The sequence below is a fragment of the Vigna unguiculata genome, chromosome 4 (genome assembly GCF_004118075.2).
Source record: "Vigna unguiculata cultivar IT97K-499-35 chromosome 4, ASM411807v1, whole genome shotgun sequence".
NCBI classification, from domain to species: Eukaryota; Viridiplantae; Streptophyta; class Magnoliopsida; order Fabales; family Fabaceae; genus Vigna; species Vigna unguiculata.
The window spans coordinates 2,175,858-2,189,528 of NC_040282.1; the positions used below are offsets into that span (position 1 = coordinate 2,175,858).

General features: G+C 31.7%; 1 long non-coding RNA gene across 1 annotated transcript; it reads left to right on the forward strand.

Moving 5' to 3' along the window:
• Positions 1 to 209: 209 nt before the first annotated feature.
• On the forward strand, positions 210 to 1,554 carry LOC114181752. Its single transcript, XR_003603909.1, has 2 exons — positions 210 to 851; positions 1,147 to 1,554. It is a non-coding gene; the product is annotated as an uncharacterized LOC114181752 (long non-coding RNA).
• Positions 1,555 to 13,671: the final 12,117 nt, after the last annotated feature.

The following is a 13,671-nucleotide window of genomic DNA, read 5'->3' on the forward strand; positions in this document are numbered from 1 at the left end:
CTGTTTTTTTCTTTTTCATGAAAAAGTGGTTACAAAATTGAGAGTACATGGAAAAGGGCCATTGGTAGTACTAGTTAGTGGAATATTTGATGCCTCTTTCACCCATTCTCTCAAGAGAGTTGCAACCTTTCTCCTTTTTCATTTTTCCTATAAATAGGTGTTATTGGCCACTGAGAAACCCAACTCTTCCAAGTTCCAACTCAACTCACTCTCTCTCTCTCTCTCTCTCTCTCTCTCTCTCTATATATATATATATATATATTTTACTTCTTATATCTATTCTCATCTCTCTCCCTTTTCTTCTCTATATACACACACTAATTCACCATTCTTTTCTGTATGTGTTTTTCTTTTTCTTTTAGGTTTGTGAGGAATGAATCCTTGGGGAAAGAGGAAGAGAGGAAGTAGTTGATAAGGTTGTTGACAGAAGATAGAGAGCACAGAAGATGATATGCAGAAACATATGGAACAACAAAAGCAATTGCGTCTCACTCCTTTGTGCTCTCTAGGCTTCTGTCATCCACCTTCACTACCACCCTCCATTTCTCACCACTCTTCCATTACTACAAAGGTGTAAGCAATAATAATCCTCAACTTATGGTGATGATCATATCAATGTTTTCACTATGAGCTAATTAACCTTGATTTTCATCACATCTCAAAAGTTCAGCTTTTATACATAACCCTCGGTGGTTTTCTAGATAAAGTTAGCCATTTAATGGTCTTGTACTTCTGCATTTTTTTGCAGCTAGATACGCACCAGTTTTGGCTACTGAAGATCATAAATCTGTCTGTTGATGGTACGAAAAAGCTATACAGTGACAAGCTGAAGAAGGAGTTAGCTTGAGCAAGTACTGTAATTCCTTTCCAATCCAAATACCTCTTTTTTTGAATTCATAATAATGTTTCCGATCAAAGCTTAGATATATAGATATAAACACTTCTATATGTCAAACACTTCAAGTTGTTACTTATCTTATATACATCATCTAGTATACTTAGATTTGATATCCTAGTTCTATCTAAATCATTAAACATTTTTGTGGAGGTGGAAACACTAATTAGACCTTGATCAAGTGATATATATTCTCGTTTATTTTTTTGTCCTTTCATGAAAGAAATCACTGTGATGAGATGATTCTCTAGGAAGGAGTCTACTACAACTTGGTTTGTGGAAGGACCAAAAGAAAATGAGAATTTTCTGCATTGGAAAACTATGGAAGCAAAGGAAGCCAGTTATACAAAGCAAGCAAGTATAATGTACGGATCCAAAATGGGCATGACATATTGTAGGGCATATACTTTGCAGAATTTTCCAAGTCAGTGCCCCACAATTAATTGTTCACTGATTCGCTAAGGTGGCCTCTGTATCAGTCAATAGACCTATATGATTTTCAATGGGATCAAGCTTCTCATTACCCATTTGATGTGAATATATAAGAAACACCATTGGTTATAAACAGTACACTATTCATCATCAAAAACAAGCTATTCTTGATAATTATATGTATGAATCTATTGTACTGTCATATACCTAGTTTTTATTTCATCATAGTTTCATATATCTTCGTCTTTACTTTACATATAACACACATTTATCAGATTTGAAAGATAAAATTAATAAGGGCTAGTGCACTCATTAAACTGATTAGTGAAAACGTTATGGTTTCTGTTGGACTTATAAACTGGACTCATTAAACTAATTAGTAATTATTATTTAAAATATCAAAATAAATATTTAAGATTATACTTAATTCTGATATAGAAACCAGATCTTTGTGAGAAATTATATTATTTGCCAATTTGACATATGCATTGGCAAAAGGAAGAAAAACCAATAATAAGAAAAACAGTGTTTGATGAATCGTAGCTCCTAGCTATGTATCTATAGCTCATGTGTACTGTTTTGAGATGAACCCTTAAGAGGTCGCAGGTTGGGACATCATTTATAAAGCCTGTCTTAAGGCAATGGGTGAGCCATTAAATTTGTATTTGTCTGCATTGGCTTCAAGGTCACAGCATATCTGTAAATGAAAAAGACCCTTTGCATATTCAGGATGTTGTTTGTTACTAGTAACATGGGAACAATGTACGGAAAGATAAGAGACCGAGAGGTGAAAATTGATTGTGTTTGTACTATGATATCTGTACATAAATCATTTACGACATCGATGGAAAATATCACTGAGGTGAAACTCTCACATTGTACACACATTAATTGATCATCGACATTCTACTTTTTGTTTCTGGGGTGTTTTTGCCCCGTCATGTGTCAGTACTTGTATATATGTTTTTGACAAAATTTCAGACAAAGATAGTGCGAAAGAGAGAAATGTCATGAATTTAAACTATAATTTTTCCTGTTCTGTTCTTTTAATATTGGGAGAAGAGAAACATGTTTGTTTGTTAAAAAATAACACACATCATGTTATAGAAGAAAGTTGTCAAAATTTATTAATCAAAATATCATTGTCTTTTTATAATGTTATCAACTCACAACCTCTCGACGTTTCTTTCAACTTTATAAGTAAATCAATCTTATATCTTTAGAGAAGAGACATGTTGACACATATGTAAGCCCTATTTTTCAGTTTCATGTGTTGGGCCTGGTCCCTTTGTAGGCCCAAGACCAGCCCTACAGTAAGACCCCACTACCCCACTCAGCATTTTCATTGTCTCTTGTTCCCTTTTCAGAAACAGTCTAAGAAAACAGGAGCTCTGCTAGGGCACCCGACCTCCGCCCGTCTTCAAGCTAGCATACCCATCTTGTACCTCCTGGTAAGTCAAGTTCTAAGGTTTTCGTCCATTATTTTCACCCTTTTTCGCTGTTGAGCACGTTGGTCAAGTTAGGGTTAAGATTCCTAACGTCGTTTTGTTTGGATCTTCATGTTTCAGCTCTACTCGAGTTCCTGGAACTGTAATACCCCCTTAGTTAGGGTCTGCTTGCTTTTAGTACTCAAACAGAGGTAAGGGAAGCTAGACTCATCGGTCCTAAGTTACTCTTGGCTGTTTTTGGTCGATTTTATGTTTATATGCGTGCATAGTATGCTTTTATTGGATGAAATGGAGTTGCATGTGTATTTGGGCGTTGATCTGAGCTGTTTTCGCCACTGCATGAGGGCTGACAGTGGTGAGATTTGTTATTCTCGCCCAAGCGAGCTCGTCTCGCCTAGGCGAGAGTATTAGAATGCTCACCCTGGTTCTGCCACGAGCACTCGCCTAGGCGGCCCAGTTTCCGTTTTGAGCGACGCATAGTCTCGCTCAGGCGAGAAGGTCTCGCCTGAGCGAGAACTCGTGAAGCCTCCATTGTCGCGCGTCTCGCCTGGGCGAGAATCCGCTGGTTCAGTGAGGCCAGCTTCTCGCCTGAGCGAGTTTGCGAATGTGTGCTATGTTTTCTTGATTGTTTGGATGATTTGTTGCATGTATTGTTTAGATTATTCCTCCTAAATATGATGTACGTGAATATGCTTGGGTGTTTGGATTTTATGAACGAAATTGGCATGCTTGGTATGAGATTGATCATGGGTTTGTGGCTTCGTGATGTTTTAACATGAAAATTGGATGAATGACCAAAAAGAGGTGGGGATTGTATGAGAAACATGATTCTGATTGTGAGTTAGCCGTAATTCCATAAGTCTCGTGGGGAGACTTCATGGTGGCGTGTAGTGTATATATTAAGATAAGGATTCAAGTAAGGACCGCATCCCGAAACTCTAAAGAGTCAGTGAGTCTCAAGTAGAGCAAACTGACCCAAGTGGTGAGAGTAGCGGGAGGCCCTAGTCTATGGCAGGATAATGGCCCTAGACGTTTAAAGGCTAACCTTGTGCGTGGTAGGGTGAAACCCATTGGCAATGGCTCTGCAGAGCAGTAGAGGCCACCACAAGTGCAAGCGTCCAGTGAATCTGATCTTAGTATATTTATCCAGATAATTGAGTCATAGTGTCCTGCTTGTTTGCTATAACATGATGTTCTATGCCTGTTGTGTTGCATGTTAAGGAATGTTTGAGTACTTGTCCGTTGTATCACGATAAGATTAAATTACACTAGCTTACCCTTGTTTTTCTGTTTATGTTCCTGTTGTGTTTTTTCTTTTGCGATGATCACCCTTGGTGGGAGCAGATGGAGGAAATTCTGGGAGTAGGCCCGGTGGTAGCAGGGGTGCAGCCTAGGGGATCTGTCTGTGTGACTCTCAGGATCAGTCTATGGCCCTAAGTGCCTTTTTGTAATCTAATGCTCTAGAGGAGCATCGCCTTTTGTAAAACTGTTAACCTTCTCTTAGGTTGTTTATGGCATGGTGGTATGCCTAAATTTGTTTTCACAATATACTTCTGGATGACTGTAACCGTTACTTTTTCTACGTTTATGTTCATCTGAGTGCTTCTCGTTACTATAATTTTGTGATGCTTTATTTAATAGTTTAATCTATTGAGAATGGGATGTCACAACATATATATTAAAATAAAGGGATAATAAAAAAAATTATGAGCTAGAAATAGAATTTATAGGTTTAGTATAAAATTTCATGAAGATGTGATTGAGCATGGAATAAGAGAAGAGAATAATATCTTAAGGTCTACAATAGTGTTTATCTTCTTTAAGCATTGCATTGGTGCGAAAATATTAAAATAACACTATTAAAAATAATTTTGTGACAGAATATTTATCATAAAATATTAAAATTATTTATCACAACCTCTCGACGTTTCTTTCAACTTTATAAGTAAATCAATCTTATATCTGTAGAGAAGAGACATGTTGACACATATATATTAAAATAAAGGGATAACAAAAAAAATTATGAGCTAGAAATAGAATTTATCGGTTTAGTATAAAATTTCATGAAGATGTGATTGAGCATGGAATAAGAGAAGAGAATAATATCTTAAGGTCTACAATAGTGTTTATCTTCTTTAAGCATGGGTGCGAAAATATTAAAATAACACTATTAAAAATAATTTTGTGACAGAATATTTATCATAAAATATTAAAATTATATACATCATGTATACTTTTTCTAGATAGCTATAAAATAAATATTTTGATACATAAACAATAAGCGAAAAAAATGGATTTTAATTAACGTAATTAAAAACCCTTATGAATTCACTCCTTACAAACAATTTGGATAAATATAAAAGTCATAAAGAAGAACGAACATAGAGATAAACGGAAGAAATAGATACTTGATAAAATAAATTGATGAATTTTCACAATAAAAATGTCTAATTGATGATCAATTTTAGTGACAAAAATTAATTAATGTGACTAATTTAGGTATCAATTGATAAATTAAAATTTATTGGTAACTAAAATAATTTTTAAATTGGTTCCATAGTGAATAGATTTCTAAATTAACTATTAATAATTTTTAGTTTATAAATTGACATTTAATCTGATATAATTATTTTTTGTCATTAAAATTGATAATTAATTAAATATTTTCTATTTACAAATTGGTCAAGTTTGTGTTAATTCTTTCAAGTACACGAAGACTATGTAAAATTTATTTAAGCTCTTGGGCAATGCGAGTGATAATGAAAGTGATTATGTGCTGAAGATTAGGAATTATTATATATTGATTAGTTTCACAGTTTTGATTTTAACTTTTAGCTTGTATTTTGGTTGCATTGATGAATGATAGTAACATTTTGTTGGATATGATAATGTCAAGATAATTATTGATGAAAAAAATATACATATTCAAACTTCTGCCAGCGTACTTTTTTTTTTATGAGAATTACCCTAAGGACATGCGTGATGGGTATAATCAAATAGTACATAGTGCAAATTATTATCATTACTTTGTTTTTCTTAATTTTTGGGGGTATGCCAAGAAAATATTATTACTTGAAGTACAAAGCGTACTTGAAGTGCAATAATATTACTGTTGAATACTTCAATATTATTATCATTACTGTCGTTGCTTCTCACTCCTATCACTATCAACTTGCAAGAGAGAGGACTGAAGAACTTCCATTATTACTCTGCCTTCATGTTATATATAACATGCTTCAAAAGGAGACTCACCAGGTTATTCTTCTATATAATACTCAAAATTATAATTTATATAAATATAAGTTTGAAAAAAAAGAAGCCAAGTCTTAGATATCATGAAATAAATAGTTTGTATGGCAATTAGGTTAAGATACACTAACTCACTTTTCACTTCTGGTGTGTTAAGTTGTTAGAAATTTAAGTACGAGTACAAAGTTGGAAAGATGAAAAAAAGATAAATCGTATATTCAAAAAATTGTTTTTCTAGATGTTTTTGTGATTTTGATTCTTTCTATGCAAGCTCATCTTGTTTGATGAAAAAGTTGGGGAAGACTTGTGAGAAATTCAATATTTTAAGGATAAGAAGTTGAAGAAGCACCGTGAACACGTCTAAAGTAGATTTTCGAGAGAGGATTTCTTTTTTGTAACACTTGATTTTTCATGGAGAGGTTTAATGGTACACATAACAATATATGTATGTCCTAGTATATATGTAGGGGCAGGTGCCAATACCGTGGTGAATGTGTTTCCTTTTCTTTCCTTTTTGATGTTTTGTTTTCTAGAATTATGGACACGGAGAGATTATATATATATATATATATATATATATATATATATATATATATATATATATATATATATATATATTAGTAAAACATATTCTTACTTAATTTTTTTTAAGCCGCGTATCTTATTTTCTATCTATATTCTTCTAGTTTCAAGTATTGGTACGTTGTCTTTTTTTAAGTACATTTCTTGACATTTTTCTCTTTTCTTTCTTTGAAATTGGGCATATACATCAAACCCTATATAGACATATAAACAGTGACGTTTATGGTATGCTTGTTGTCAAATGATGGAATCAAAATAAGAATACTTGACATGTGGCAGTTGAGGTTTATTATTTGTTTATTTTGTTTATTTATCAGGAATCAATCGGAGAAAGTTGGCTTGTTGATCAAAGCACTAATTAAAGAATTTCCACTGTGTTGAATGTCATTTTATATTTATTTTTATAATTATTTGGACTTGTATGAACTTGAGTTTATTTGAACTTTATTTAAAATTTGTGACACTGATATTTTATTTTATTTGAATTTATGATAAAATATTTATTTTCTAAATAATTTTGTAAATATCTGCAAGTACCTGTGGATACCCACGGCCATTCGTGGATACCCGTAGATACCCGTGATATAAAAAAAAAGGTGAATATTCGCATAACGGATATCCGACGAATAAGAATATAGGTACGTAACAGATTTTTATTGAGTGGGTAAAGTACGAAGGAGCTACTACTCGTACCCTACCCGTCCCATTCACATCCCAACTTATGATATACATGTCACTAGTGCAGAAATCGCGTTTTTAACTCGCCTTATAGGCCTCGGTTATTACGAAACTGAAGCCTATAAGGACGCGGTGACATTTTTGAAATTTTTTGAACTTTTTTGCCTCGGGTCCCTTTCCAACTGAAGCCTATAAGGGTTTATATGCTTCGGTTATCACTCAACCGAAGCCTATAACTCATTAGTGTTCCCCAAAATTTCAAAATTGCCACTGACAGCAGAGGCTTTGGCCTCGGGTGGAATAGGATCGAGGCCTATACGACTTTATGCATCGGTTATTAATGGAACCGAGGCCGTAGACCTTATTTAGGATTCCAAATTCGCAAACCCTGCACTGTTCATCTTCTCTGCGCGAACCGAAATCACGAACTGGTTTTTTCTCCTCTGCGCAACTCCCCCATAATGCAACCAGACCGGGAGCCAGCGCGACGTCAGACCACCGCATGCCACATCGACGCGAAACCAGGCTGCTGCTACGCGTTCAGAGCCATACTTCAATGACGAAGACGCAAACAACCTCTGTTGCGACGCCATCAACCTCACCACTATTGCTCTGTCTTGCGAACCAGATCTGCCTCGCACCTCCGGCAACCACCACGAGTCGCGTCGCTGAAGGAACATCACATGCGACTCGCGCGCGACTGTACTATATATCGACACTGCCATCGGAAACCTTCGCCGCTGCTGCTGCAGAATCACCACTGCGAGTCGCGTGCCGCTGCAAAAAAAAACCCTCCCGAGACGCATGCCGCTGCAAAAAAAACCCTCCCGAGACGCGTGCTCCACCATGGCAGCAGAGTATGAGGATGCAGATAGAGGCAGTGCGATGAGTTTAAAAGCAAGTTGAAACATTTTGGATTTAGGGTTCTAAACCCTCGAGAATCAGTATACCAGGATAGCAAATTTGGGGATTTTCAATTCCAGATTTGGCTCCGGTCCTTTGCAACCGAGACCAAAAGACACCCGCATTTGGCCTCATCCCAATATGTCTCGAGTCTAAAATCGAGGCAGAATAATGAAAATAACCGAGACCAAAAGTCCTTACTGTACTAGTGTGTTGTCTACGTAAGAAAACATTGACATCACCTTCAAAACTTCAACAAAATAAGAATGAATGTAAAAAGTTAAATGAAGTAGAAAAAGGTAGTACACAAAATAAGCTAGAAGGGAAATCGTGTCATAGTTTCCCCTTCCTCCATCCTGCAATATTTATGAGAACTTGACAAATTACATTTAGATCCTCAAATAAAATAAATAGAATGATGTGTACAATAATTTGAAATGAAAATTGATAAATAGAGACACTAAACATGTTTTAAAAAAGAGATACATAAACAATCTTCATATCCTAAAGTTAGGGTTAGTGAGTTTTTTTTTTTCTCTTATATGTCACTTTAACTTTTTCATTTTAATTGATATGAAACTTTTTATTCATACTTAAATCTTTAACATAAGTTAAAATACCAAAGCGTAAATGTTGGGAACATGTGAAATTGAATAGAGATGAAAAAGCTGAACTTTATATATGAAAGAAAATTCAAACTTATTAACTTATAATTTTGTGTTAAAGATAGTCTCATTGTCTTACATTGATGTTTTATTCGTATTATATCAATAAAGAAGGTTAATTAAGGAATGAGACTCGCAACATTACAAAATTATGATTTCTAACCATTTTTTATCAATAATAAAAATATGTAAAAAAAATTGCATTGTTGGTCGCTATCTTCACACGCCTATTCTACAATACGATGATCGAAGAACAGTATGTTTTCTATAACATTATTTTCTAATTATTTGTTGAATTCTCTTTTTTTATGGGTTAAATATGTTTTTGGTCCCTTAACTTTCAGTGAATTTTGGAATTAGTCCATTTTGAAACTTTGAACCAATTTAGTCCTTCATCTTTTGAAATACGTGGATTTAGTCCTTTTAATCAAATTTTGTAAAGTTTATTTGACATTTCAAGCGCGTTTCACAATAGTATTTGACTTAACATTAAAACAAAAATGTGTCAAATAGTATAAACAACTCAAATACAATCCTAAAATGCGTACGAAATATCAAATGAACCTAACAAAATTTGATTAAAAGGACTAAATCCACGTATTCCGAAAGATGAAGGACTAAATTGGTCCAAAGTTTCAAAATGAACTAATTCCAAAATTCACTGAAAGTGAAGGGACCAAAAACATATTTAACCCTTTTTTTATTAATCATAGTTTTGGATGAGACGTAATTTTAAACTATTTTTATTGTACACCTAAAAGTATTTTACGCAAAAACTATTTTGGATGAGGAATACTTTTTCTTTTCATGAATATATTCTGTCTTATCTAGAAAAAACTTTCCTTATCGGAATATTTCCTAACTAAGAATTAGATATTCATTTCTCAATATATTAAAATTCATTTAAGAAATTAATTGTTTTTTAACAAATAATATGTAACACCTACATGCAATAGTGTGAAAAGAAAACCCTAACCCACATGGTACATCCAAGAAAAGTTCAACTCAAAATGGTTAATATATCCACATTTTGAGTAACATGAAGAAAAAAATATAAAAGATAAACAATTTGTCTCCCCATGATTTTCAACTTGGAGCTTTGTGTTCTTCATTTAATTAGGATCATTAATAAAAAAAATTGTTCCAACATGCCATCTTTTATTAATTTCACTGTATGACAAAGCATCCTAAGCCATATTAGCCGATTGAGTTTCGATACGCTATTTTATTCTCATGCTGTCGATCGGGTTAAACCTAAAATAATAACGTTAATAATAATCATCATTATCATTATCATAAAATAGTTTTATTATATTCATTATTTATGAAATTCTATATCTGGTAAGTGTCTTACAGAGTTATGAGTAATAGATTTATGTTGGACAAAATATCTAATGTAAATTTACGCTACAGCGGATTTGATGAGAATTAACGTTAAGGTTTTATATCATTTTTTGAAAAATGATCAGTTTTGGGACTTAAATCAAAATTTAAAATTAAAAAATATATATATCAATGTTCATTTACAAATAATAAACTATAGTGTTTGAAAATCATAGTTGGAATGATACAACAAAATTTTGAGATATAAGAAATATTTTGCATTTTCGTGATTAATATCTTTGAAAACAATCACAATCCAATTTCAATAATAAAGTAGAAACATAATCGGATACTTCAGTGACACATTTAGACCCACAAAATGTCATTGCAATTGAAAAAAAAAAAAAAAAAGTCCACCACCACGAAATACTTGCAACTATTAGAAATTTAAGTGTGAGTTTAAGTTTTATATTGGTTAGAGAAGAGAAAGTATAACACTATATAAAGATAATGACTCATACATTCATTGTCTTAATGTTTTGGGTTGAGAATGATATCAATACCTTACTTATTTATGAGACTATATGTTAATTTGACCTAATGTCAAATTTTACGTATTTTACATTGAATCTCTTGTCAGATTTTATTAGTGGAAAGATTTGAACTCATAACCTCTTTCATCCTCCGTTCTAAATCCCACCCAACCAACTTAAATAATTATTATTGTCTAATCCATTTCTTTGGAGAAGGTTTTTTTTTTTATCAGCAACAAAAATTAAATAAATATAATAGGACATTTGGGATGTCCTAATCCTTTTACAAGTTACAAAAACATTACAGATTGTTTACTATTATGTTGTAACTCCATAATACTCCCGACACTAAAACAATAATAAAGTAACTAATTTACATTGACATGAGCACTATAACTAATACCACTGTGATGATGTTCAAAATACTTTTCAGTAATCCACCCCACATTTATATTTAAAGAGCTCATACATGTAATGACTCCAAAGAATAATCTTCAACCTTCATATTCTTTACATATTGTTCCTACTTTTATACCTATAGGACATGTTAAGGCAGTCAAACCTTATTGCAAAGGTCCCTTAACAGCTTTTCATTTAAGCTTATTGCAAACGTCCCTTTGGAGAAGTAATAAAACGGTGGAAGGAAGTTTTGTTTTGTTTTTTTAAATCATTAACTTGTAAGATAATTACACTAATGTTTACCAAATATAAAGAAAATATGAGAGGAGATAAAAATGAAATTAGGTTCCGATGTGGGTGAACTCAACAAATATTTCATTCCTTTAATACCGATATTCCCAAAAATTAATTTGAGTGGGATCCATGTTTATTCAAGCAAAACGAACATTTTGATAAAGATGGAATCCCTGTCTAATCTGTGATGAGCATATCAAATATTAAGGGAGATATCTTTTTCAAATTAAATAAATGTTGGATGGAAGTTAGATAACTATTAAACAAAATACGTACAAATAAACACTATTAGTTGGTGCCTATTCCCTCAAATGATTGAAGCAAATTAGTTTTACTAGTCAAGGTACATCATGTCTCAATCATTTTATTCTGATATCACATAATAATGCAAAATAAATGACTAGTAAAAGAATAAAACACAATGTGTTTAGATTTACAACGGTTGATATCAAACACGTGGAAAATTATATACTAATACTAATACATATAAAAACTGAAAAATTGCTAAACGATTTCCTATTTTTTAATGTTTAAATGAATTTTCACAAGCCACCTTTATCACATTAATTATTTTTTTTACATTTATTTTGTATCTTGTATTTGATATTTTTGAATAGAAACTTTTTCTCGTGTGTTGTGTTGCTATAATACATGGGAACTATTAGTTATCTCATGTTTTGTATAATTTGTGCATGAATTATGTAGTAAGCGATAAAGACACCCGTAATTCCAATGTAATTAATGGGAAGACATAGTCGCACGTGGCTTGTCTCAAGTATTAATATTAATTACGTGTGTGTGATTTGGACAATAAAATTTCACTTAATACTAATATTAATTAGTTTAAGAGAAACATCTAATAATAAAAAATATTTATATATAATCACTTACTTTGTCATTAAAGACTTCTTCTTTTTCTTTTATTTTTAAAACTTTCTATGCTGCCAACACATACGGGAATGTTTTAAAATACTTAAGAATATTAATATAATGTAAAAGAGTGCTGATATAATATTTTTAAATAAGTAAAGAATATGAAAATGAAAAATAAAAAATAATATGTATTGATAATTTAAATGTAGATATAAGTTTTACATCAAATAAACATAAAAAAGTGAATCATATCATATAATGTAAAATACTTATAAATCTATTATCTTAAAATTTTAAATTAAAATTAATTTTCATCTCTATTGAAGTCAAGTCTATCGTGTCTTGTCGATAAATTCATCCCTTTAAACCTATCTATATGCAATTTCACAAAAGATTAAGAATAGTTAATATAGTTTATTAATTTTGTGATATAATATTTTACATATTGCATTTGTTTTTTTTTTTATTATTTTGTGGCTTTGTGGTGATGAATGAAGATGCATAGCAATTATAACGTTGTTGTCTTTATTATGTGGCAAAGGATGATTTGATTATACATTTAATAGAATTTGTACCTTTGGGCTGAGAATTGGAGTGGCTGGGTGGCTAGCATGGCATAGGTGGCCCATTATCATGTGCAGGTGTCTGTTTTCTGCAACTTCATCTTCATCCATCAAGTAGACAACCTTTTCAGATATCATTCTTCTCATCATCTTTGTCTTTTATATCACACTGTTCATCTTAAAACTCCTAATTTTTCATTTTTATATCGAATAGAAATAAAAAAACTGAGATATATATTTTGAATTAATAATTATTTTATTCTTTGAAATAATTGATTAATTTATTTTTTATGAATTTATAAAATAAAAGTATTTTATTACAAAAAATAGTAATTAAGCAACTTTGTTGTTTAAATATAAAACGGTTTTCTCTTTAATTGTAAAATAATATATATTAATTACTTGTTACTTCTTTTACTTTGCAATAGGAAAAAAAAAATCGAGAATACTTAAAGATTCTTTGGAGAAACAATTTGAACAACATGTTGGAGAAAAACGAAAAGCTTGTAAGGAATTTTTTTTTATCCATCTTCCATCTTAAGTGATAGGATTCAATTTGAATATGATTCATGTAGAAAAAAAAAAAACTTTGCTATTTTTTATCTCTAATGTATAACTCTCTTATACTGTTCATTACATTTCTTGATTCATCTTAATAATGCTTCTTAAAGTTTGTTGTGAAGTAATTTTAGAAATTTTATTTGAAGACAAATTTGTTTTGTTTTAAAATTCTTTTAATATATATGAGGACTATATATTGTTAATATATATTTCTCGTATAATTTTTTTATTTATTAAAATAGTGGGAGAATAAGTCTAACAGACAGACAAGGA